At 38.4% G+C, this 24,004-nt stretch overlaps 1 long non-coding RNA gene across 12 annotated transcripts in view; it reads right to left on the bottom strand.

Annotated features, from left to right (window-relative positions):
• Positions 1-24,004, bottom strand: part of LOC123619413 (uncharacterized) — an 874,904-nt gene that overhangs the window by 58,089 nt on the left and 792,811 nt on the right. Inside the window, exon 10 of one of the 12 annotated variants that reach the window (XR_012504653.1) lies at positions 15,395-15,486. The exons of the other annotated variants lie outside the window; for them this stretch is intronic. This is a non-coding gene — a long non-coding RNA (uncharacterized LOC123619413). The remainder of the gene's footprint in view (positions 1-15,394; positions 15,487-24,004) is intronic. 12 annotated transcript variants of the gene reach the window in all.

Genomic DNA, 24,004 nt, shown 5'->3' with positions numbered 1-24,004 from the left:
TGGTCTCCCTGATCCTTTCTCCTTATAATAATCATTATCAAGAATTTTGATACTAAATAATTACATCGAGCAAATGGTAAGCACACAGTTAATTTTAGTAAAGTACTTAACATGAATTATAGTCTTTAATCCCTGCAACAACCCAGTGAGGCAGATACCATTAGGATCCCTAGTTCACAGATAAGAAACCTGAGACTACCAAGATTAGATAACTTGTTCCAAGTCCCACCACTATGCACTACAGAATGGCAGCGCCTGAATTCAATCCAAACTTTATCCTACTACAAAAACTGAGTTTTAACAGTTGTGTTATGCTTCCTGGAGTCAGAATTCTCAAAACAATTTTGTTTTCATAAAGTGATTAAAGATACTGAATGGTTCTGGACAACCATTTCCACTGACGATGATTCAGTGAGTTTATTATTTTTAAGAGTTGGAAAACATTAGGCATTAACTCCATGGACAAGGCATATCTAAAGGGAAACATTCACCACAAACAAAATGTATCCAACAGGCATTTCATGAGCAAACAGGCTCCTTGTTAAAAATAGAGTATCACTGGATGTTGATGGAAATAGCTTCTCAGACCTTAAAAAAGCTTCCCTGTAGCAAACATTACACAATTTGTTTGAAAAAAATTACATTCCCCATGGTCTTTTTGACATCATTTAATCTTAGACAATACCAAGTGGATGGAAGTGAAATGTCTGCATTAACACTGACTGCTTGGGAGTCGCATGCCTCTCATTCTCAATCAAGGTACTGAATGCACAACAGGGACCCAAGTGCAGAGTGCATACAATGCGCATAGCCCTCTTTCAAGCATGACGCCACTTAAAGCCATACTACAACACCAAATGAAATATTTTTCATGACAACACAATAACCATTTCTACACATGAGAGGCACAGACTCCTCACCAAATAACATATTTACTCAAATTGATGAATAAATGTTGTTAATGCCTACTTTATGTCGTCACCATCAGGGACAAAGCGGTCAACAGGAGATTCCTATTAGAGAGCTATCAGTACAGGAGAAAAGACCAAATGTAAACATGTAGTTAAAATTATAGAGATGCATACAATTTTGTGGCTGTCACTAACAAAGAGGACCTGTCTTAGTCTGAGGATTCATGGTTTCCTTAAGAAGTGATGCTTCAGGAGAAACCTGAAGGATGAGTTGGAGTTAGATACAGGGAGGAAGGGGACTCACAAGAGGAGGGGAATGTTCCAGACAGAGGAAGCAGCAGGTGTTAAAGGCCCAGGAGAGGGTTTGGCACATTCTAAAAACTGAGAAAAGCCCAGTATGGCTAGAGCATAAATAGCACAATTGAGTCAAGCATGAGTGGAGCTTGTAAAGATACATTAGTGACAGTTCCTTCAGGGACTTGGAGACCAGGTGTTGTATTTTATGCTAAGACAAAGGGGAGGCCACTGAATTCCTTCTTAACCCATGAGAGAAAACTATTATATCCAGTTCATTTTCTTTCATTCCATAAGTGTTCACTGAAAATTATTTAGGTCCTATATGTTTTATTGAAAGTAGAGATTTACAATGTGATTGTTGTCCTCGAAATGCATACAGTATAGTTTGAAGAAAGAAAACAAGATTTTGATCAAATTGTTTAACACTTTTAGCCTCAGTTTACTCATCTGTAGAACACAAATAATGTGATTTTCACAATAAGCACTTAGGAAAAACTGAAAGTATCGTTATGCACCAAAGATTAAGCACAGTTTCTTAATAACTTTGTGTACCCTATTCCTTCTGAATATTGGAAGACTGAATTCACCACTGTTGGGGGCAGGGGTGGAATTCTAAATCATAAGTTCCTCAGTAAAGATTTTCCCAACCTTCAAAACTGCCTTGTTCCACCACTATACTTACTTCTCTTATAGCACAAATTTCACTGTATCACTATTATTTGTCTGCATTTGTTACTACTGTGAGTAACTTGAGGGTAGAGTTATATCTTATTCATCTTTGTCCCCAGAATCTATCACATGGTCTTGTAGCAATTCAATAACTATTTATTCACTAAATGAAGATCCACACACATGAATCAATTACTAAAGGATAGTGAATTAATACCTAAAGTGCTACATTATGTATTTTACATTATAAGTAATAGAATATAAGAAAAATAAAAGTGATAATGATATGCTTCTGTGGCTAAAGAAGGCCTTGTGGAGGTGTTGGGATTTTAATTAAATATTTACATCATGACAGGTTGTGGAAAAATAGATTTTTATAGGTAGATAAAGAAGCATGGTAGTCATGTCAGTGCTTTGGGCAAGTTCAAGTAGGTAAGTAACAAACACTGGAAATGTTCAGGTCAAGCTATATTAGGGAGAATGTGGATGTATCATTTTTAGGTGTCTATTACATCCCATGGACTATAGCAGACTTTATGTACATTTTTATCACTTAACTTTTGCTGTGTAACAATCTATCTCAAGACCTGGTGACTTAAAATGAAAAACATTCATGATTTTTGCAAGTTAGGAATTTGGGCTGGGCTCATCTGGACAGTTATTCTGATGATCTTGGCTGGGCTCATTCACACATCTGCAGTTAGCTTCTGGGAGTTGGCTTCTTGTCAACTGCACCAATGAGGGTGGATGGATCCTGTGTTTCTCATCATCCAGCAGACTAGCTTAGGGTTTTTTCACTTGGCAGCTAGGTTCAAAAAGTAGGAAGGATAAGGCAGTATTCAATGTGCAATGTGCAAATACGTTTAAAGCCTCTGCTTGCAACTTGTTTGCTAATGTTTAATTGACCATAGTTTATCACATGGCCAATTTCAGATTAAGAAGTAGAGAACTAGACTCCACCTTTTGATGAAAGGAGTTGCAAGGTCACATTTAAAAGTAACATGAATGCAGGAATGGGAGGAATTATTGAGCCCCATTTAAAACAATCTACACCAATGTTACTTCTAATATTCAAAATCATCATGGAGGCAGACATGCATTTTTTTTTTAGAAAAGCAGAAAATAAAGTTCAGAAAGTTTGAATGACTTGCAGACATTACATACTTAGACAGAACATGGATTAGAACCCAGCTTTGTCTAACTCCAAATCCTATGTTATTTCTGCCACACAAGGCATCTTCCTGGAGAAGCATTCATTTCCAGCTGTTGAGAGCTGTTGTAGGTCCTTGATTTTGATGATAACATGGTGAAAGCACTGTTCCATGAAGACAGCTTCATGTGTTGGAGGGAATGGAGTGAGAAGAAACTTGAGGGAGATTTCTCCGTGTTGTGATGACCACAACCATGCATAGGATTTCAGGCATGGACACAAGGAATCTTCTAGTACCCGGGGAACACAGCTAAATGCTCAGGGACCTACACACATCTATTTTTTTCCTTCATAGCAAAAAAAACAAAAAACAAAAAAAAACACAACACCTCAGTATATTTCCACAGTGAGTAATTTTCTTCTTTAAAGCTGCTTCATAGAGTCAAGTTGAGAAACTCTTCTTATAGTTCTCAAATCCTTGTGTTGCCATAAATAATAAAATAAAAACCACCATAAATAATACAAATTAGGACATCATTAAAAAGAATTTTTTATTTATAGGCATCCAATCCACTCCAAAATATGCTGAATAAGAAATATTTACTACATCTTCTATTTGAAATTGAACAAAATGTCAATTTCTTTCAGTGAACAAGGTTGTCCTATCACAGAATACACTTATATAGGGAGAATTTGGTTTAATATTCAACTGTCCCCTGAAGACCCCTTTTCATAAATGAGTACACATTGCTTATTGCATCTCAGCACTTGGTTCTGAATAAATTATAAAATGTAAATATCTCATAATTCCATAAAATAAATAGTTACTTCCCTAGTGGGCTGAGTTTTCAAAAGGATTTGGGGAAAATAGCCATCAATCTTCATTTCCTTCTGTTTCCCCTTTGTAGCCAACATTTCCTATTTCAGGAAATAATTTTGTTCCTAAGCATAGAACTTTTTGTTGTCAGTTTCTTTCCCACTCTGGTTCTTTGAGGTAATGGCTCAGCTCCTATCACTGTCTACCACACATACTCTAATTATAAAACACATACATAACTCATAGAGGTTTTACTTCATTTTATTTTCAGAGGAGCTAATCTCAGTCTCCATCCAACATATCTCAGAGAGTTATTCACAGTCAAGGATAGAAAAATGCAAAGCACTGTAGGAGTGGGATCTGAAGTTTAGTCCCTAGTCCTTAGTTTCAGAACTATGTGTCCTTGAAGAAGAAATCACCCTTTAGAGCTTTATGTGTCTATTTGTGAAACGGGAATAACAACAACAACAATAATAAAACTACCTGAAAAGTCTAAACTGTGTATCTCAGAGACAGAGAGAGAGACATCCTCTGAGTCATCTGAATCCATCAAGACCATCAATAAGAAATCAAAGGAGTTTCCCAAGAAACAGTACTGTCAGTAGTCTCAAACTCGGCTTTAGAAGGGAGTGTTTACTGAGTAACAGAGACATGTGATTTCAGAGGTGAATATACTTTAACCAGTAAATGCAACTTCTCTTCTCCCTAGGACAGCCTAGGACTCTGAAAACACACATCCTAAAAGGATGGTATTCGCCTTTTGTTACTTGATCTTATATTCTGCCAGTTGCAGAAACAATGGTGTTAGGAAGATGCTCATGGCTAGAATTCCTAGGACCTAGATTCTAGTCCTGTCTCTCCACTTCCTGCCCAGGTGATCTTGAGTTAATTTCTTCCTTCTCTGAGCCTTGGTTTTATCATCTGTCAAGTTAGAAGACAAAATTTTATAGTTTGAGTGTGACTTACTAAGGAGGATGTCGCCTGCTGTTGCAAAACAATTGGTAGCTTAATTATACCTTTTCATGATAAATTAGTTCCAAGCTTTCCCTTCTGCAGTGTTACACGGTCAATATGCAGGTCAGATCATTACAGCATCAGCTCTCAGTAAAACTGTGAAGTGGGTGATTTCTACGTATTGTCATTTCACCCTCTCTTCAAGTATCCTAACACAAAACTGACATTCTTCTTCTAGGTGTCATTCCAAATGACCCCATATGCATAGCCTGTTCATTCTGACAAGGGCCTGTAGGTGCCCTTTCCCCCATCCCAAAGCCTTTCAAAGTTACCACTGGTCTGTCCCACTCATTTCAGAGCTATATAGCTCTGCTCAAAGTTTATTTCAGCTGCCATTTCCTCAAAAGGCAGGGACAGATAAATGAGCTGGTGGTAGTGGGGACTCTACTCTGGATGAAAAGTTACTTGTAATATGTCCTGTCTCTAATCCCAAATGTGGATAAAATTTGGGGGGACCAAAAATAGATATGAAAATGCTAATGAATAAATAGTATGCATCTTTATTATGGTCTTGGGAACAATAAAATATTGTCACTTTTATAGGCAATAATTAATCAAAATACTTAATAACTATGATGAAGAGGAGGAGGATGATGATAATGAATTCTCATATCCAGAAAGAAAGTCTGTCCGAAGTACTGGGTGTTCCAGATTTGCTGAAACCCAAGTGATTTATTTCTGTTATAAAAAAGTTACTAAATCCATAAAATTTTGTTAAACAGCTTTGACTGATAAAATGACACAGCCTGATGGTGATGTGTGCCTTGGTTTAAAATGCTCATTTTTATTCTTCCTTTTTACTCGTCAGCAACCAAACTGAATCTCCTGCCTTCAGAGCATAAGACTTCTGGTAAGCTCCGAGTCTTCTGGAAAATTGATTTTCCTTGGCACATTGCTGCTAGTGCCTCATGCTGATGAATGACCCTGCTAGTGAAACACAATTTCTACTAAATCAACAAATAGTTGTTATAAAGGCTCCAAGTCTTACTCTATTCCTGCAACAAAAAGCTTCCATCGCCCGCTCATTAATACTTGTAACTGAGATTCAAACGATGGGGAAAATTCCAATAAACCCTCTTCCTTGCTTAACTATTTTCTAGTTATTTTCTAAAATTCTGAGGAGGGGGCTTGATTCTGAGGACAGAATGGTGAGATTTAATATGGGTCAGGATATTTCTCAGGGGATAGGATCATTCAAGTGCCAGTAGAAATATCCTCCCATTGGGATAAGCTTGTTAAATTGTGTTTGATGAAGGAAGGGAGGGAAGAAATAGGCAAGGGAAGGAGCAAGGAAAAAAAGGAACGAAAGGGGGAAGATTAATACTCAGGGAGCATCCTGTGATTCTTGGATTTGGATCTGCATAAAGATGAGTCATTCTTGTCGGATTCAAAGGAGAAAAATGTTTCTTTGTAGTGTGTTCTTTCTTGGTTGTGATCATATCAGTGTTTCACTGTTTTGAGATTATATTAAAGGAGAATTATTATTATTATCATCATTATAATTATCATTATCATTATCATCAGTCCTAAGAATTATGCTTGGGTGCATCCACTCAACATTTACTCCCAGCATTTTTCAGCAGTAAGCGTGGTGTTTCCCATTCCTCAAGTAAGTACTGGTTTTGTATAGGCAAGTAATTCTTTGTAAGTGATGTGAGGAGTCTGCAGACAGGCTTCTGTTAACAATGATGTAACACCATACTGGCAGGCTTCAGGTCTCAATTAGCAATAAATTTATCATCTTTCTTGATGGGGTGCTAGCTAAAACAGCTATTTTCCCCATTTATTTATTATGACCATGAGCTCTTAAATAGCAAGGGAGGATTGTTACTAATCTGAATGACCTTTTTATGGAACAATGTATCTTTCTACCTAAACAAAGTATCTATCTAAAATATTTGAAAATTGTTGGTGAGGACCGTACATTTATTGAACTACAATTTTTACTCTTTTTTTTCCCCCAGATGCAGTTTTCCAAATGAGCAGACCCAATTTCTCTACACTTTTCTGTGCCTCCATAGTGTGTCAGCATTCAGAAGCCACTGATGGCAGTGTTCACTGCTACTCTGTCTCCATTTTTCTCAAAGGAAAATCCTAGGCCTCATTACAGAAAATTCCACAATATTGTTTCTTTTCTTTGGCATGTGGGCAGCAATGTGTTCATGCACTCATTATGTACAATTCTGATGTGTCCCAATAAGGTTCAAGGGATGTTTTCCTTTGGGTCCATCACCCAAGGAGAAGGACTCCTGAGAGATTCTTAGGTGAACAGTTGTTATTTGAATTATAATAGTAGGAATATTATCCACAGATATAGAAAACAAACATAGTTACCAGGGGGGGAAGGGGGCAGTAAGGGATAAATTGGGAGTTGGACATTTGCAGATACTAACTACTATATATAAAATAGATAAAGAACAAGTTTCTTCTGTACAGCACAGGAAACTATATTCAATGTCTTATAGTAACCTATAATGTAAAAGAATATGAAAAGGGATATATGTATGTATATGTATCACTAAAACATTATTCTGTACATCAGAAATTGGTACATTATAAACTGACTCTACTTCAATTAAAAATAATAAGAATATTATGCTAAAGGACAGGGAGCAATCAAAAGGATATAGTGTCTACAGCTTTCTAATAACACCTTTTGTGCAGTCTTAAGCTAGAAGAGAAAGCAGAAAACTAGTCCATCATTAAGATATGTGTTCGGCGGTGCTCCTGCTCTGGAGAGGATCCGTCACCACATGCTAGGCCAGGAAGTAACTGGCATCTAGTCACCCAAAGCTCCATTCCTAGAGATAACTTATCAGAGCTAGTGCTTTAGGCCCTATGACACAGAAAACTGACTATGCTTAGTGAATATGAACCTCACTTAATTTCATTCTCTTATCCACAAAAGTAACTAGGCAAAGATAGGGGACAACGGATCTTATTATCTGAAACAGAAACTCCTGAATAATCTTTCTATTAAATGGCTACAGTGTAGTGATAATGCCTCAGGGTTTAGTGATCAATATCAGCCATCAGATTAATAAATTTCTTCTGAAACATCAAATGCCAAGAAAAGAGAAGTGTGCACTGATCATCAAAGGTCTACGCACAGTGTAATCTATGGGAACTCTGGGATTTCACACATGGCTTATTTTGCTCAAGGAATCTTTTTTTTTTTTTAAATTCTATTTTAAAATCTATCTTCCAGGTAAGTACAGAGACAAATACATCTCCTTCTTGCACCAAATTCACAAAATTATAGGTACAAATGGAAATATATTAAACAAGTACATACTCAGACATATATATGCTCACGTACGCATACACACACACACACACACACACACACAAAGGTGGAGAGAGAGAGAGAGACAGACATTGAAAATCAATATTCTCAGTGGACCAGAAACTATGAGGGATCATTGAAAACAGGGGAGTAGACATTAAGCCTCAGAGGGAAGACAGAGTCTCAGAAGAAAGCTGTAGTTACGGTTAAGTGTGAAAACATTATGCTACCAGGAAGGGAGGATCAGCACTAAATGTGTTCCACATCTGGAGATAGAAGCCAGGAGTAGGAAGGGACTTAAGAGAAACTAACAAGGTAATCAGATGGCTGTGTCTGCATACGTGGGCTGACAATTCTATCTATCTATGCAGTAGATACCGCTTCCCCCTTTATGCCAAACGACAGAAGCAACTAGAGATCATGGGAAAATTGCTGAAATTAGAAACTCAGAGACCAAGTGTCTTAGTCTATTGAGGCTGCTATAACAAAATACTGAAGACTGAGTGGCTTATAAACAACAGATATTTACTTCTCACAGTTCCGGAGGGTGAAGATGTGAGATCAGGGTGCCAGCATGGTTGAATTCTGATAAAGGCCCTCTTCCCAGCTGCAGACTGCTGACTTTCTGTAACCTCACAGGCAGAGAGCAGAGAGGAGAAGGAAACCCTCTTCTGACTTTTATGCGGGCACTGATTCCGTCATGAGGCTTCCTACCTCATGATCTTATCTAATCCCAATAAACTCCCAAAGGCCCCAGCTCCTACTACCATCACATTGGGGGATAGGATTTCATCATATGAATTCTGTGGGGGATACAAATATTCAGTCCACAACATCCCACCACTGGCCCCTCAAATCCATGTCCTTCTCACATGCAAAATATATTCATTCCATCCCAATAGCCCCCAAAGTTAACTTGGTCCAACATCAACTTTAAAGTTTACAGTCTCATCTAAGTAGCATCTAAATCAGGCATAGATGGGACTTAAGGTACAATTGATCCTGAGGCAAAATTCCTCCCCAGATGTGAACCTGTGAAAGCAAACAAGTATAAACAAAACTAAACCAAAATACAATGGTGGGACAGGTATAGAATAAATATTCCTATTCCAAAGAGAGAAATAGGAAGAAGAAAGAGGTACTAGGTCCCAAGCAAGTTCAAAATCCAGCTTGGCAAACATGAGATCTTAAGGTTCAAGAATAATCCTCTTTGGCTTCATCTCTCCATTCCAGGCCCAGTGGGGCCACAGTCTGCTTCTGGGCCCAGGATGATGGCAGTCCTGCCCTCACAACTTTACCAGGCAGGGTTTCTGCTCCCAGGGCTCTGCTGGACAACCTCATCCTCACAGCTTTGGGCAGAGATCTCCTAGCCTGTTGAAAGCAAGGTGATGGTCCTCACCCTTTTTCAAACTGAGGAAGTAGCCCTGATGATCTCTGAATCACCTTTGGGCTCATTCTTTCTTTGTCTTAAAGAATAGCGTACTTTTTCAGCCAAATCACTTCTGTCTTATAAAATCCAAGAAGTCCAATAGCCTTTCTTCCTTCTTTCCCATCTCTTCCCACCTCACTTCAAACCAGTAGTTTTCTTACATGTGTGACTGATTAAATCCATGGCTCCTTCCCCTACTAATCTCCTTGTCAAAGGGTCCCTTAAGTGGTCTCATCCAACATGTTTTCCCATCTTTTACAACATGGATAGGCTGACAATATTCCAAATCTTTAAGTTCCAGCTCCTTTTTGCTTAACAATTCCATCTTTAAGTCATTTCACTCTTCTCACATTTTACTAAAAGCATTCAACAGCAGGAAGCCACATCTTCAACACTTTGCTTAGAAATCTTTTCAGTTAAATAATCCTTCCACAAAAGACTAGAACATGGACACAATGCAGCCAAGTTTTTTGCCACTTTATAACAAAGATCAGCTTTTCTCTAGTTTCCAATAACATGTTTCTCATCTCCATCTGAGACCTCATCATAATGGCCTTTACCATCCATATTTCTACCAATGTTCTGTTCATAATTACTTGCATACTTCCTAAGAAGATGGAAGATTCCCCGATAGCTCTCCTCCTTTCTTTATGAGCTCCCCCAGAATTGCCTTTTCAACTTTCTTCATGGTTATATTGGCTTCTTCTAGCATGCACCTCAAAACTTCCAGCCTCAACTTATTACCCAGCCCCAAAATTACTTCCATATTTTTAGGTATTTGTTACAGTAGCACCTCCACTTCTCAGGAACCAATTTCTAAGTCCTTTCCAACTGCTATAACAAAGTGCCATAGATTGGTGGCATATAAACAACAGAAATGTACTTCTCACAGTTCTGGAGGCTGAAAATCTGCAAGTTAGATGGCAACACAGTCAAGTTCTTGTGAGGACCCTCTGCTAAATTACAGACAACCAACTTCTCACTGTATCCTCACATGAGCAAGAGCAGAGGGGAGAGTAAACCCTCTTGAGATTCTTAAAAGGGCACAAATCCCATTCATGAAGGGTCCACCCTCATGGCCTAATCTAATCCTAAGTACCTCCCTAAGGCCCCATCTCCTAATACCATCATATTGGGAGGTAAGGTTTCACCATATGAATTTTGGAAGGACACAAACATTCAGTCCATTATATCAAACCAACATCATCTCTTGCTGGAATTAATGCAGTAGTCTCCTCATTGGTTTCCTTGCTCCATTCTTGTCCCTGTACCTAAAACCCATTATTAAAAAAGAATGAGAAATCCTTTTATAATATAAATTAGATTATGCCTCTCCCCTGTTTAAAGCACTACATTGACTTTGAACATGGATAAAATAAATAGTTCTCTTGATGACCTTTAGTTCTCTGTATAATCTGCCTATTTCACCTCTCTAACCCTAACTCTTTTCATTCTCTTTTTCCTCAATAGGTTTCAGTCACAATGACTTCCTTGTTGTTACACATTTCCCCTCAGTACATTTGCACCTAATCTTTCCTCAGGGAAAGGCAGCATCCACACTCACACTTGATTCAAGCCTCTACTGAATTGTTACTTCCTCTAAGAGGCCTTTCTGACCACTTTATCTGAAATAGTACCTCCCTCATTCTCCATTCTCGATAAGTATCCTTTTGTTTTTCTTCTAGTACACATTAATGTGTAACAGGCACATTTAACATAATTTAACATCATATGAATTCAACACATAGTTATTGAATATTGGTTGAATGGATATTACAAAAAATAGCACAAAAAGTGAAGAAAAAGAGTGAATTAGTGAACTGGAGGGCTAACTTACAGACTTTTATCAGAAAAGAGTATAAAGGGATACAGAGATGCCATATCAAAGACAAATTAAGGGGACTATAAAACATATCTATCAATTTAAATATCCTTCTAATCAAAGTGCCAGATGGAGCAACTAGAGGATGTGGAGTAACATAATATTTTAGGAAAATAATGAGATAGCTAGAATTTTCCACAAATGAAGAAAGACTTGAATGCTCTAAAGAACATTCTAAATATCCTTCAGGTCAAAAAAACATAATAATAGCCCACACAGAGATACACTGTACTATTTCAGAAATGTTAAACATCTAGAAATAAATCTAAGCAGAATAATGACAAATAAGGTTGTATTAAGTCTTTAATCCATTTCAAGTTAGTTTTTGTGAGTGGTATAAGATAGGGGTCCAGTTTCATTCTCCTGCATGTGGTTATCTAGTTTTCCCGACACTATTTATTGAAGAGACTATCCTTTCCCAATAGAGTATTCTTGGTTTTCTTGTCAAATATCAGTTGATCATATACACACAAGGTATATTTATATTGGTAGTTTCCTCTGGACTCTATGTGAGGTAATAAGCTACTTGAAGTAAGGCTTTTTAATATTACAGTGTGATTTTCTTCTTCCATCTTAAAGGGTTGAGAAGTTGCACAACCTCTTCCCATTGATTTTATGATACTTACTAATTTAACTAATTAATTTTCTGCTTTGTGCATCATCTTGGTCAACTCTGTAAAATGTGGCCATAGAACGCTAATTTTGACCAAGTCAAGGAGGAGGGTCCTAGAATATGTTTAAAATAACTTTTAAGGACAGATATGGATATATTTGTAACAGAAAGGTGAGGAGACAATATCTCCAACTTAAATTTGAATGAAACTTGGGAAATCAGCTGCTCATTGGTGTCTTTGCAGATCTGCATTTCTCATTTAGTATAAAATTAGGAAACTCATTCTCCAAAACAATGAAAAAACAAGTACTGATGATCCTCTCAAAAGAAAAGAAACTGAAGGAAGTTAACAACTGAGTGATTAGCCACTTACCAAAGTAATGAGTTCATAGCACTCTGGAGGCCTTTCTTATTTGGACAGTTAGGAACATGTGCATCCGATTTCCAGATTGAAGTTGGAGTTTTTACAGTCAAATATTTTCATGTTACTGTTGGGTAGCTAAGAACTCACTAGCATCTAACCATCTGTTTTGGCTTTATTTTATCAGTATTATTCTTTTTATATCATGATTTATTAATGTTTCCACTGAGTTATGAAAGCTTATTTGGCAAGTTATCATGGCAACAATTATGAACACTCTATCCCCTCCAAACATAGACTCATAAGGATAGGGAAATATTGATTACCAACAGGAAAAAAAAGAAGCTTGATTTTCTAAAGATACAATGATGGTATTTCCATTGAATGTGTATGGCAATGCCACCTACTTTAAAATGATAGCTTAATAAGTACCTACCAAGCTAGTAAGCTATCAGGGAGAAATTAATAATGTTCTACTAGGGCACAACATACTTTGCTGTGCTTATTTTTGTTGTATGGAGATCTGAAGGAGATCTTAGATAACACTCATGGACTATGATTAACCTGGTGATATTGGAACAATCATTGTACTACATGTTCTCTTAGTATTGCTTCTTTCAACAACTCTGACTACTACACTCAGCCTTGATCTGGGAATTGCCAGGTGTCCATGCCTAAAAAGCACCATCCACCTTGATTTCTTACCTTATATCTTCTAGAAGCAGCTGTCATCTAGTATAGTACTAGAGAAGTACTAAGGATTACGTTACCCTAGGTCTTCTTAGAAAGTCTGGTTGCCTCAAACTATTCTGTTAACAAGTAGACATTTTTATGAAGCTGTCTTGATAACAAGATAAATTTTTACCAACCAGAGATTAGTTACCCTAGGATGAATGTCTAAACGGATCAACAGGGTTAAATACCAAGAGTGAACTGGTTAACCACTGCACGATTTTATCTTTAAGGTGAAAATCTGGTTAGTTCAGTTAGTTAGCACTATGACATGAACCATTTCTTTGTGTCATTCATTTCACAGACTGAGCCATAGAACTCTAGAGGCGTCAGTGCAACCAATCATCCCTGTGAAAAATACCCATTAGATGAGGAGAGAGACATTCCCTTAACAGTGGTTTTTACTAGGCAAAAACTATTCAAGGAGAAATAACACATGAAGGCTTCTTTTTCCTTTACTTGTTAGCACAGAAACATTTGTCTGATCAAAGGGGAAAAATATATTGTGGAAATGGGGGAAAAAGCAGATAAGTCTCAATAAAGGGAAAATAGAAACATCCTTTCAAATCGAGGAAGAGAAAAATTGCAATGTGCAGCATTTGCTGATTTCTGCTTTCAAGTATCAGTGATGATGTCCCCGAACAACCTGATGGGGAGTTGGGCAGAGATGCACGGCAGCACACCCATATACAGTATCTCCACCGCACAGATGCAAGAGACACACATGACCTCGATAGCACAGGTAACAGTAAAAAGTACTGCAGAATAATTATAAAGTTAAGAGTTTTGAGTATTTATTTTCTTTTTTTTAATATAATTGATTTAATTGTAAATTTACATAATTTATATTTTAAAATAATGACTGCATTTTATATAAGGCTTGTAACATTATTGAAGATTCAATAATATGTTCTCCCAAGCCATACAAGAGAGCTCTTGCAAACCACTGTTTGCTGTAAATAGAGCAGGGCTAGTGAAATGTAAAAAAGAAGCAAACAAACAAAAAAATCCCAAAAAGAAAACCAAAAAAACACCTGCAATATTATATTTGAGGAAATAGTAAAGTTCATTAGTAAGACCATTTTCTTCCCTCTCAATTGGGTAGCTCATCCTCAATTTTGGAAGGAGAGATTCAGGGGAAAAAGTAAAATAAGAATTAGATTATCCAAATGGAAGTCTGTTTTGATACACTGTTTTGGAGTTGGTAACTCAATGTTTTCTTAGAGATTAACATTTAAAATATTAATCTCATAAAAGGTTTAAGAAATCTCAAGGTCTGTTCTGGGGCATAATTCGCAAAACATAATAAGAAAACAAACTAGAGTATAAATCAGTGGTTTAAATATTTTTAAAAATATTTTTCTGTTGCTAAAAGAACAACAACAATGTGCTTGGAAACTTTTCATTTCTTTATCTTTTAAGTTTCAAAACAGGTACACAGGCATGGGTGAGGAGCCTGGAACCATACCTGTCAGCCCCTGAGGTGGCCCTTGAAATATGTTCACAGAATCCCAGGGTTCCACAAAACTACTCAAATAGATAAGTTAGAAAGTTTGAAAATGTCTATACAAGGAGGCCTCTTGAAGATTGCTTAGCATAGCCTGTGGCCAATGGGAGTCAAACACCACATATCCAGACATATTAAAGACACAGTTGTAGCTCATAATTTATTAGCCACATGCATATAAACATACTGCTCTTGTCACAGAACATTTACCTGCAGTAAGTCTAGCAGTGGAAAAGAGACAAGACTTGCTTAATCAGTAGGCTGATGTTGTTTTGCAGACATAAATTGCTCCATAATTCTGACAACAGTTTCACACTTATGTGTGGTTCAGTGCGTATACACCCTCAACCTATATGAAGTCCTTGCAATAACCAGAAGATTATAGATTTGGAATCATTAGATTACACCATCTCGCCACAATAGGCACTTTAATCAATCAAGGCAATCTTTCTCACTTGCTTCAAGATCACGCCAGGATCTCGCTCAACACAGCTTTTCAGGTAGCCACAGGCAATCAGAGTTGACACCCCAGTTGAAGCCCATGTATCCTTTACGGACTAGGAGATCTTTCTGGTCACATTCAGCTACAATAGCCTAGCTCAGCACAAATGTCAACCTCATCTTTTCAATTCTTACTGCTATTATTTTACTCTCTTTCTTAGCCTGCATCACTTAAAGAAACAAGCAAACAAACAAATAAAAATATTTGAATCTTTGAATACTTACAGAGAAGGAAAAGAAAGAAATTAATTCATTAACTTCCCCAGCAGAACATACAGACCACTTTTATGGTGCTAAGACCTGCTCAAGATTAACAGCTGCAGGAAAAAAAAAAAAAAAAAAGAATTACTTCCTCTACCTGCTTCCCCTAGTCTGCCAAAAAGAATAGGGTACACTCATTTCACTCATGGTGGTAGAGTTCGTAAACTGGATAGTCACAGAAGGCCAGATGCCAAAGATTTAGTGCATGCTTATAACAAAAATTTTTAGGAATGCCCTGTGCACGGGTGATTATAAATTGGCTATGGGGTTTAATTAAGGGGTTTTCATTTCATGATCTAAACAACTGGGCTTTGGGATTAGCAGTTGCTGTCTGTTCACATCAGTAACTGGCAGTGATTCTTCTAATCATAGTAGGACATATTAGCATATTGTGCCTTGCAAGATGGTGCTCCCAATAAAAAGTGACAAAAGGTTTCTGAACTCAGCATCTGTCATCCAGAATGCATGGATATCCAGAATGCATATACAATTCATTTATAAAACATCTTGATTCCCAGGAGATCTTATTTATTTTTGTCTGAGAAGCTACTGAAATCTAAAACAACCAAACAAACTTACTTTCTCAATATCCAAGGAAATTTTTGGATACAATGTTTTAATCATCATACAGCATTTTTGACTACATCGCTATGCCCACATGACAACTGAAAAATGTTTTAGAAGCAGAATAAAAATTACAGAGTCAATGTTTAGCTGAAGTAGTCCACTTACATAGAATTCTCATCTACTAACGTGTCTCTGAAATTTTCCTGTTGTCTCAATGCTTATTGTTACATCTTGATATTTTCTGGCATCAGTGTTAAGCTACCAATATACATTTTGCCAAATGGCAGTGCTGCTTTGCAGATTAGATACAAAACATAAACATGATATAATTAGCTAGCTGGCATTGGACAGAAAGATTTGCTTAATATATTTGATAAGTGTCTTCCATGGGACATGAGCCCTTAAAATGGTTATTCATTTTACAAATATTTAAATAGCCTCATGGGTGCCAGGGAAGGCATTGGACAGGGGGATGCAGCAATGAACAGCAGACATAATCTCTGCTCTTACAGAAGTTTCAGGGTACTATGGGGAACAGATGTTGTATAATATACACCTCTTTTGTAGATCCAGAATTCATATTGGCATATTTAAGTCCCTGAGAAGTTCTACAATAAGAAACGAGCAAACAACAACAATGACAAAACCTGTTGCTTAACTATATGTCTCTCAAGCTGATTCAAACCAAACAAGTGTTCTGAAGAACTCATACTGGGGTAACTGCATGAAAAAAAATGGAGCTAGGTAAAAAGACCAAGAAATTTATCTAGTTTCAATATTAAGCATACTGCATTCTTTGAAAATTGTAATATGACAGGCCAAATTCTATAATGATCAGAATGTCTGAAATTATGGACAACAGTTTGTTCTGCATGTAGATGGACATAAGCTAGAAGAGGAAGCTGCTATCAGCTATCAGTCGTGAGCTCCAGGAGCCCCTAAGGCCCGAACATTGTGTGTATCAATACGAATTCTGTGCAAAGGCCTTCAGCTGGACTGTCCTTGCTGAAGGGCTTGATCGATCTCCTCCCTTAACTGGTAGCCAAACACAATCTTGGTGTCTCTCTTCCTCAGTGGTTAATTATATTTTTAACCCTCAATATAGTGAGGGATTTTTTGTAACCCACAAATTCCCTAATGCCCTGGCTGGGAATCAATCTTATGTAAACTGAATGTCCCCAGGCCTCATAAGCATAATGGTGCAAATGAAGTCACCTTGGCATTTATGCCCAAATTAGACTGACTCATTACTTCCACTTGGCTATGTAGTCCATCCCATGGAGGATTTCTTGAGGTTTCTGGGATGGCAGTTTGGGGGGCAAATTGGTCAAAATGTTCACTACAAACTGCTGACATTCCTGGCTTCCCCTGCTCACACAGCTACTTCAGAACCCTCATGCCTCAATGCTGTCTGCAGCCAAAACTGTCTTTCTCCAGCTAAACCGAACTTCTTACAATTCCAAGAATGTGCCATGCTTCTCTCAACTTTAGACCTTTCAATTTGCTACTTCCTCAATCTGAAATATATTTTGTTCAAATCTCATGCCAAGTGTAACTAATTCCAGGAAGCATTATTTGACTATAAATGAGAGTTAGGGGACCCTCCTATGTGCTCATGTAGCATATTGTACTTATTCACATTGTAGCATTTATCACATTGTTTTAATAATCTGTTGGAAGAAAAATAGGTAAACACCGAGAACTTATGGAGAGAAAGTTGTTTTTATCTGTGTGCCTTGAGACGTGGCATAGGGTCTAGCACATAACAGGACTCTTTTATAGGAGGATTTGCAGCTGTCCTTGGACCATTCAACAGATATTCTAGCTACAACTAGGCTAGAGATGAGCCAATCATGATTATCAGTTTTCAAACTGAAGTTACACATACCGACTCTCTTTCCTTATTTCTCATATTTAAAGCATCACTGTGTAACCTACCCCAGGCAATTTTGTGACAGAATTATCTATTGACTTATTCTATTCCTCTAGGCACTCCGAGTCCTCATTTTGAACGTTGACTGCCTGAAGCCTCCCACATCTTTACCAGGTCATCCTAGACATTGCTTTACACTCTGGATTTTCCTTCTGCCATATTTTTTTTTCTGTCCTCAGTCTTATTTTCTTAGAGCTCTGCTTTCTGCTAGGTTGCTAGTGACTCAAAGTCCTTATAAAAGCACATTTTAATTAACTTGTGGGAGGAAAAAATTTTTAAGATTCATGATGAAGGAGGGCATCTGTCCAGCCCACCCACCCCCTTTTTTCTCTTTTTACAGCTGGTGATAATAAATGAGCAGACTAGGGTAACAGTCTGTACCTGGCATTGAAGTGGTCAACATACCATGCTACACAGTGACTAGCCACACCACTTTAATGTCAAATAAATCTCATTCTGACCCTTTAGAAAATGATAAGACCCTCAAACTAAGGTATATAAGTAGGACAGTGCATCCCTCTAGAAACTAAGCTTCCTTGCCCCCATCCCAGCCCTCAGTACTGCCCCTGACTTCTTCCATACACTATATCACTGGGAGTCAAAGAGCCAGGGTCTCTGCATCATCTGAAGAGAATGAGGCTTCTGATTGTGAGACACTTAGCTGTGAGCTAGTGTGAGATGACTGCTCTCTGATTCAATGACTAACTTACTGAACTATGCTTGATGAAGAATGCAGGGTGAAAAGGGAAAGGAAACGGTGGGAGACAGAATCTTTGGCAGAAAATGAGCTAGTGTAAATGAATAAATAGCATGTCCTGGAACAGGAGGAAGATTAGGCATCAGAGCTGAGAGCAGGGCAGGTAGGAGGTGAGGAGAGAAGGAAGAAGAGAGTGAGACAGAGAAAGACAGAGGAGGAGAGGGAGAGGAGGGGGAGAAAGTGTATGAGGGGAGAGAGAGAGATTGAAAACCATGAGCAATGAATTATATTTAAAAAAATAAGGGCGGCATTATGCCAAGATCACTAACTGTACAGAATAGCCAAGAGGTCTTCAAACTACTCCATGTGAACCAAATCTGGCCAGCTGTCTGCTTTTGCAAATAACATTTTATTAGAACAAATCACACTCATTGGCTTCCATATTGTCTATGGCTATTTTAGTGCAACAATAGTAAAGTTGAGTACTTGTGACAGTGGTCTTATAGCCCACAAAATAAAATATTTATCCTAAAATATTTACTATTTGGTGCTTTAAGAAAAATTTTGCTGCATTCAGGAATAGAAAATTTTAAAAATATGTCATTTTTTCCAGTGATGGGGATTGAGTACCAGCAGCAGGTCCATGGTCTCCACTTTGGGCACTTCACAAGCTGGGCGTGAGGAACACGCAAGCCTGAGGCTCTGAGGAGGGGAAGAAGTGGTGAGTCTTAAGCCCTTTTAAGTCACTTAGCAGTTGAACCTAAGTTAACAGTCTCAAATCTGTGCTAAATTGCTTATGGTGGCAGTTCACACTGGTGAGTCCTCTGCTGATGAAATCCATGAGCGTATACTTCTCAGAAGACAAACTCCACTTCAGCCTTTCCAGAAAGGCCAGGCCATACATTCTGAACTCTTCCCCCCGACAAGGCCTCTTTCAATTTTGATGACCTTGAAGAGACACACCATGGGTTGCCGAAAAGTACATTCTAAAAAAATACCTAAGAGTTCACGGCCATCTGGGCTTATTTAGATGTGGAAAAAAATAACTAACTCTTTCTCAGTTCTACAGACTTCTGAGTTCTCTTCATTTTGAGTATTTTGTTCAAGGTGGATACAACAGGGTTTGTGTGTGTGTGTGAGTGTGTATCCATAGAACCACAGCAGCACTCTTTCATGTGAAATGACACAAACAAAAATCTAAAGTGTTATTCTTTTAGGTAGCTGTTTCCATCGGATTTTAATAATTAAAAGAATAAATACATTTAGATTTTTATGACCAAGATTGAATGTGGGAAACACTTCAGTCAGTTTCAGAAGAGCTTTTTTTTTTTTTTTTGAGTGGTTAAAATACAATTAGCTGGTGTAATCTGAAGGAATACTGAACTCATTTATATTAGCTCTAACTAACAGCTATAAAAGACATTGGGGGGTTATTTTCCCATTTATACCTGTTTGGAGGTCATTGATGGATTTGGATGTTTTGAATATCTTTTTGTTTTCCTTGCTAGTTCAGAACTTTTTCTCCTTGTCTGTTAAAATCTTATCCTTTTAGCCAAGACAAAATTCAAGCATTCTTCTCTATCAAAGATGGCACAAATGTATAAATGAATGGATAGAAATTTAGAAAGTCAAGAAAGACAATCTTTCACTCGATTTATGACAAAGGTGGGGGTCATGATCTGGAAGGGCATCAGGAGGGCATCTGCAGTGCTGATAATGTTCTACTTTCTAAAAATCTGGGTAGTGATTATGTAACAAATTAAGCTGTGCCTCTAAAAAAATAAAGATAATCTCTATATTTAAGCACCACTCAAGTACTGTTAGCCAACTTACCATATAAAGAAAGTACTTTAATGATATAATAATATTAACAACAACTACAATAATAACATTGCCAATACCCATTCAGGGCAGTCAGCCATGTGCTCAGATATAAAAGCAGAGCCTCACAGGAAACCAAAAAATTGACTGAAAATTTAGTTAGAATTAGCCATCTTCATAGGCTATTTGGAGCTATTCTCTTTTTTAAAAAATCATTTATGATATTTAGAAAGAAATGTGAGGTTCATGATAATGGACAGGAAACTGTTCACAGGTCTGTGACCCTTCCTGAGTACCAGAGGCAGAACATATTACTCTACTTTGAATCATTCTTCAATCCAGTAACCATAGAAATTCAGACACTTTGGACGACACTGAGAATTTTACAATGTGATACAGTACATGAAGAATCCAAAGTAATGAAACTTCACCAGAAACTGAAAATCAAATGCAGAATCTCACAAGGAAACTGGCTGAATTACAACTCAGGTTGAATTCTCAGCCTCTTAGGGTGTCTACTGTTAAAGTGAGGACAATGACTAAGAAAGAATGGGATCCTGTAAATTGGGATGGGACATGTGGGAAGTCCCCGATGAAACTGGGTACCCTGAGCCCCTAAATCCTGAGTCTTCTTTGCCAGTGAAAGAGATCTCTCCACTCCCAGTGGAAGTGGCCTCCCAACCCACAGCAGAAGCAGCCTCTCCACCCACAGTGGTATCAGCCTCTCTATTCTCAGTCTTATTGGCCTTTCCACCCATGTCTGAGGGAGTTAACCCTGCATTGCCTGAAGAAAGTGTAATGGCGTCCCCCGAGGCAGTTGCCATTAAAATAATGCTGATTCTCCTCAGAACCCACCCCCGCCATCCTTTGCTTCTAGACCTATAACTCAAGTCTTAGAAGATCCCTAAAAATCAAGTACAAAGTGTCGCCCATGAGGAAGTATAGTACATTCCAAAAGAACTACTTGAGTTTTCTGATTTATACAAGCAGAAATCCAGGGAAATGTGTAGGAATGGATACAGAGGGTGTGAGATAATGGTGGAAGGAACATAAAGTGAATCAGGGTGAATTTATTCACATGAATTCACTATGCAGAAAACTTGCACTTAATATTGCAGATTGGGAAGTTAGAAAGTGCTCTAAAAGTTTGGTTGGTTGGTTGGCTAAAACATGAATGAAGAGGTGGCCCACAGTGAGTGAAATGGAAATGCTGGACCTGCCTTGTTTAATGTAGAGAATGGGATTCAGAGGCTTAGGTAGACTGGAATGTTAGAATGGATTAATTATTTAAGATCTACTCATCACACTGGGAGGGTCCAGAAGACATACCGTTCACCCATATTGTGAGAAATAAATTTATGATGGGAGCCTGAGCATCCTTGAAGAGCTCTGTCCTTGCTCTTCTCTAAAGGCCAAAACTTAGAGTGGGAAGTGCAGCCACTGAATTGGGAAACCTAAATGCAATGGGAGTAACTGGATCCCAATTGGCAGGGGTAAAGTGGTGGCACTCAGCGGCCACAGGCAAGGAGGGCATGGTTACCATAATGTACAGCAGAGTCAGAGCAGCAATCAGAATAGTCAGACTCATACAGACATATGAAGTCGGCTAATTGATTGTGCTCTTCCTAGAAGTGAAAGAAATGGAAAGCCTCGTAAATTCTTATTTGATCTGTATCAGCAAAGAAGTCACAGCCCCTCAGTCAATTCTTAGACTTGAGAAAGTTTATAGGTCCAGAATACCCCATGAATGAGTGGGAGGCTGGGTCCTGTTGAAGAAGGACCCTGATATACTACCAAAAAATTATACTGTTAATCTCTTCCTCAAAGAAATCTATGGCCTTTTAGCAGGGTAACTGTGAACTGAGGAAAAGGAAATAATCAGACCTTTCAGGAACTACTGAACACTGACTCTGAACTGACACTAATTCCTGAAGACATAAAATGTCACTGTGCTCCACCACAGTAGGGGCTTATGGAGGTCAGGTGATCAATAGAGTTTTAACTCAGGTCCATTTTACAGTGGGCCCAGTGGGTCTCTGAACCCATCTTGTGGTTTATTTCCCCAGTTGTGGGAATCTTGTATGGTACCACTACACCAGCGGCGCTATTTATTTCCCCAGTTGTGGAATACAAAATTGGAACAGATGCACTTAGCAGCTGACAGAATCCCCATATTGGTTCCTTGAACTGTGGAGTGAGGGCTATTATGGTAGTAAAAGCCAGGTGGATGGCACTAGAACCGCCTCTATCAAGGAAAACAGTAAATAGAAAGCTTTCATGGAGGGATCTGAGAGATTAGTGCCACCACTGAGGACTTGAAGTTGGTGGTTCCCATCACATTGCCATTCAACTCACTGATTTGTTCTGTGCAGAAGACAGCTTGATCTTGGGGAAAGATAGTGGATTATCATAAGCTTAACCAGATGGTGGATCCAATTTCAGCTTCTGTACCAGATATGGTTTCACTCCTTGAGCAAATTAACACATTCCCCGGTACCTGTTATATAGCTATTGATCTGGTAAATGCCTTTTTCTCCATCCCTATCAGTAAGACTCACCAGAAGCAGTTTACTTTCAGCTGGAAAGGCCAGCAGTACACCGTGACTATCCTACCTCGAGGGTATATCAACTCCCTAGCCCTTTGTCATAATTTAGTTTGCAGGGATCTTGATCACCTTTTCCTTCCAAAAGCTATCATATTGGTCTATACCATTGGTGACATTATGCTGATTAGGCCTAGTGAATGAGAAGTAACACCTACTCTAGACTTATTGGTAAGATATTTGAGTGTCAGAGGGTAGAAAGTAAATCCAATAAAAGTTCAGAGGCTTTCTACCTCAGTGAAATTTTTAGGGGTCCAATGGAGCAGGGCATGTTGACATATCCTTTCTAAGGTGAAGGAAAGCCATTGTATCTGGCCCTCCCTACAGCCAAAAAGGAGGCACAATACCTAGTGGGCTGCTTTGGATTTTGTACACAATACATTCCTTATTGGGTGTGTTACTCTGGACCATTTACCACATGACCTGAAAAGCTGCTGTTTTTGAGTGGGGCCCAGAGCAAGAGAAGGTTCTGCAATAGGCCCAGGTTGCCATGCAAGTTGATCTGCTACTGGGGCCATATGATCCAGCCAATCCAATGGTACCTGAAGTATTAGTGGCAGGTAGGGATGCTATTTGGAACCTCTAGCAGGCTTCCATAGGTGAAGTAAAGCACCAGCCCTTAGGATTTTGGAGCAAAGCCCTGCATCCTGAGCAGATAACTACTCTCCCTTTCGGAAACAGCTCTTGGCCTGCTACTGGGCCTTACTAGAGACTGAGCATTTAACCATGGGCCATCAAGTTCCTATGCAACTTGAGCAGAGGAGAATTTTCATAATCAAGTAGATAGAATGACTCATTCTGTATATGCCAGTCGGCCTTTTTCCCCAGTCACCCCTATCATTGTCCAATGGCCTCATGAATGAAGTGACCAAGGTGGCAAGGATGAAGGTTATATATAGACTCAGCAACATGTACTTTCACTCACTAGGGACAAACTGGCTACAGCCACCAGT

The sequence above is a fragment of the Camelus bactrianus genome, chromosome X, assembly GCF_048773025.1.
Source record: "Camelus bactrianus isolate YW-2024 breed Bactrian camel chromosome X, ASM4877302v1, whole genome shotgun sequence".
NCBI lineage: Eukaryota > Metazoa > Chordata > Mammalia > Artiodactyla > Camelidae > Camelus > Camelus bactrianus.
This window is presented reverse-complemented; position numbering and strand designations above follow the sequence as displayed.